Source organism: Aegilops tauschii, chromosome 7 (assembly GCF_002575655.3).
Source record: "Aegilops tauschii subsp. strangulata cultivar AL8/78 chromosome 7, Aet v6.0, whole genome shotgun sequence".
NCBI classification, from domain to species: domain Eukaryota; kingdom Viridiplantae; phylum Streptophyta; class Magnoliopsida; order Poales; family Poaceae; genus Aegilops; species Aegilops tauschii.
In genome coordinates, this window is record NC_053041.3 from 552,113,824 (window position 1) to 552,118,109 (window position 4,286).

The following is a 4,286-nucleotide window of genomic DNA, read 5'->3' on the forward strand; positions in this document are numbered from 1 at the left end:
CAGTTAGTAAGTGTGACGCAGCCACAGCGGTTCAGTTCATGAAAAGGGTGATATTTCGCTTTGGTTTTCCGCACAGCATTATAACTGACAATGGTACCAATCTGTCTAAAGGCGCCATGGAGGAGTTTTGTCAACGAGAGCATATTCGACTTGATGTTTCATCAGTGGCTCACCCTCAATCCAATGGTCAAGCTGAGAGAGCCAATTAGGAGATCTTGAAGGGCATCAAGCCCCGGCTTTTGGTCCCTTTGCAACGGACGCCGAGTTGTTGGGTGGAGGAGTTGCCCTCCGTGTTATGGAGCATCAATACTGCTCCTAACAGGTCTACGGGTTACACGCCTTTCTTCATGGTTTATGGAGCGGAAGCGGTCCTCCCTAGCGACATCCGTCATGACTCGCCTCGAGTGGCGGCTTATGTTGAGGCGGATAATGAGCAGGCGCGTCAAGATGCTCTTGACTTGTTGGACGAACAGCGTGACGTGGCAGCAGCTCACTCGGCGATTTACCAACAAGACCTGCGCCGTTATCACAGCCGCCGGGTTAAGTCCAGGGTCTTTCAGGAAGGTGATCTGGTGCTCCGGCTCATCCAGGATCAAACAGATGCACACAAGTTATCCCCGCCTTGGGAAGGGCCCTTTGTGGTCAGCAAGAACTTGCACAACGGGTCATACTACCTTATCGATGTTCGAGAGCACAAGGATTCACGTAAGTCGGAGGAAGAGACCCGTCGGCCGTGGAACATAGCCCAGCTTCGGCCTTATTACACTTGAGCCACCGGCTCTCGTAATGTATATATTTCTATAGCCATGTATATATTATGATGAATAATAGAGCAGGACCTCCGTCCTTTTTTCCCTCCAAAGGTAAATGTGTCATTGTTATTTTCATTATGGTATCATATGATCACTTGGAGGTTGATCCGGCTTATGATCGTATTCGAATCTAGCCGTTAAGTATATGATCATTTGGGGGCTTCCTGTTCAAACATAGGTCGTATTCGAACCAAAGAGAACATAGCTGTCGATACCCACTTGATTGGCATATTGCCGAGCCCATTGGGGAGTTTTCTTGATCATACTTGAATCATAGCTCAACCCCCTTTGGGAACCGACGTGGATCGTATTCGAATCAGCGTCGTTAAACAATTCTCAAGGTCATTTGGGGGCTTCCTGTTCAAACATAGGTCGTATTCGAACCAAAGAGAACATAGCTGTCGGTACCCTCTTGATCGGCAACGCCAAAGCCACTGGGGGCTATATGATCGCATTCGAATCTTAGCTTAACCCCTTTGGGACGATTCTCTGGTCGTATTCGAATCAGAAGCCCCTAAGTTTTTGATCTTTTGGTTTGCAACAAGTTCTTTGGATCAAATCAAAAGTGTGCACGGGCGGTTCTTACTCCGCCGGCTTAACTTTGATTAATAATGTTGATAGCACACAATAGGCATTATAGGTGCTGGTGAACCGGAGTTGTGTTCTCAACCTCATTATTTGGGTTACATAAGCCGGAGGTGTACTGGCAAGGCTTGCAGGTATGCAATTGTGGTTATCCCGAAGATATGATTGAGAGCCGGTCTTTTATGACCTTGGTTTATATTCTGGGTTATATGTAAGATACATGACTCTCCATGCGGTAAGCCGCCTAGAGACTTGTGATTTATTTTTCTATGCAGAACAATTAAAGACAGTTCTTCAAGCTTAAGGAAAGTAAATGAACAAACATAACCCGGAGGAATATAAAAGAGCAGCTTCAACGGAGTTAAGCGCTGCACACGTGCACGATGGCACGACAAAATTAACTGTTTTTCCTACTCTATTACAGGACTCCCCGAGTCCAAAAGGTGAGGCATTGTTTATAAGGCGTAACCATGAGCTGCCTAAGTAATCAAGGTGCTTGTTGGGTTGAAGCTTCCGGCTCATCCCTCTCCGCTCCTCCGGCTGTTTCCATGACCTGGAAGGTTGATGATTTTCAGTCAATGCCGCTCAAAGCTTCAAATTGAGCCTCACCATCAATTAACCCGGCCGGGTCAACTTCTGGGGCGAAGGTATGCTTACGAGTCGGAGGGATCAGGCTGACTGCTTCATAGCGTGGAGTTGGGATCCTCTGATTCTCCGCGTCATAGCCCGGCTGATACTTGGTAAGGTCTGTGTCATTCCCAATCAAGGTGGCCACCGGGCGCACGCTCTTCACACAGGCGGCGAAGTCTTTCTGGTCAAAGGGGGTGCCGTCTTCCTTCAGGCTGGGGTATCCAAGAGCGATGTCGGCCGGGTCTAGCTCCGGTAGAAACACCTTGGCCCGGCTCAGAGCAGCTATAGCTCCGGCTCTTGGAAGCGTTGAGGAAGTACGACAAGCCGCCTGAGTACGTCTGCCAGGTGAGTGGGAACCTCATTGGACAGAGCCACAACGGCTAAAGCACGTTGTGACCCGGTGTAGAGTTGCTCCACCAAGGTGTAAACAGCCTTCAGCTTGGTCAGCATGTTCTGATTGAGATTGGAGCTTCTGGGGCCTGTATAACAAAGTCAGGTGAGCAGATAGCAATGGAGGGGCTTATGAGACATAAATGATGTAGACTTATTTAAAGCTTACAGAGGAACTTACCAAAGATTGCGGAGGCCATCTGCGATACATGGCGTTTTAAGCCGGAGAGTTCGGCGGTTCTTTCAGTAAGAGCAGCCTCCGCTTGTTCGGCCCGGCTGAGCAAGGCAGTCTTCTCATCGGCCTAGGCTTTTCTTTCTGTTTCAAATTTTTTCTTCAGTTTTTCTTGTGCAGAGACACTGAACTCAAACTTGGCATTGGCCTTCTGGATCTCCTTTTCCTGAGTCTTCAGGCGGGTCTTCAGATCAGAGATTTCCGACTCAAGTTTCTTGCAGGCAGCCTGTACAAGTTCCGGGTTACAGTTTGAGTGATTATCATGCAATATTAAAGTCCCAAGCACTTTGCAAGCAAAGACACTTGGCACTTGGGGGCTAATGTAGGCTGAGAAGCTTTATTTACAGTGCCGGTTCATGAAAATAAAGTCCCAAGCACTTTGCAGGCAAAGGTACTTGGCACTTGGGGGCTAATGGGCAAAGTTGCTCAATTACTTGATTAAAACATAAGGTAAAAGACCGGTTCACCTAGGCTGTTTAACCCGGCCCTTGAGTGTTACCAGGTAAGCCGGTATTAAGTCTACAACATATTATGTCATAAGTAATAGACTTGGGGGCTAGTATGGTAAGGATGACTATGGAGTAAACAAGGGAATTATACCTTAGATTTTTGCTGTATCTGCTTCACCATGTCAATTTCCAGGTCCCGGCTGTTGTGCACTTGACCAATATAACTAGCAACAATATCTCCAATGCTCAAGTTAGCATAGTCAGTGATATCCAGTCTGGCCCTGCGGCGCTCCAGCAGTTCTTCTTTAGCAGAGCATCTAGCTAGCACAGTGGGTCTTCCCGGCTCAACATATTCGGTCCGGGTAATCACCACATCCGGGTCATCGGCCGGTTGAGCTGGGCTGGGAATCTCTGGGTTGTCAGAACCCCCCATGGCTTGTTCTTCAGTTGGAGCGGTGGTTTCTGGAGCTGGTGCAGATGGCGGCTTAGAGGCAGAGGCGTTGGGTTCAGTCAAGACCGGCTCTTCGACCGGGTTACTTTTCTTTGCCCTCTTGCTGAGCTTTGCTTGTGCACTGAAAGTCAAAAGGTTAGTGCAAAAACATGAGTAGGATAAGCACAAAATAAGCTGATCATCATTACCCGGGTGCGGTCTTGAAAGCCGGCAAGTTAGATTGCATGGAGTCACCGGAGGAAGGTGAAGTTTCCTGATAGTTTGAATCAGACGAATTAAGTGGTTGACGAGTGACGCCCGCTAAAGGATGAAAAGGATATAAGTTGGAGATAACCTCGGTCCAGCGCTTCCTTGATGCTTCAGGTAAGCCGGAGGAGAGGTCTGCATCCTTGTTGGTCCGGGTGTGTCTCCGGCTCTCATGAATCTGTCGCTTCAAAAGAAATTGAGGATCTTGATAAGCTAAAGGATGTGAAAATCTTACTTTCCGGGTTACTCTTCGGACTTTCAGCCTTGGCAAGGGCTCCGAGTCGGAGGAAAGTATAGTTACCTCTTCAGTCACCGGGTTACTGGCTCCGGTGTCCTCCTGCTGATAATCAGTGTCAATAAGGTGGTTAAGAACAAACAAAAAACAAAGAAGAGCATAAGAATCAAGGGCTACCTCTGACTCGGAGGTGTCATCTAGCTAAAGCAGGTCTGAGGCGCTAGGCTTACTCCCCTTCTTGCGGGGAGCGGCTCTC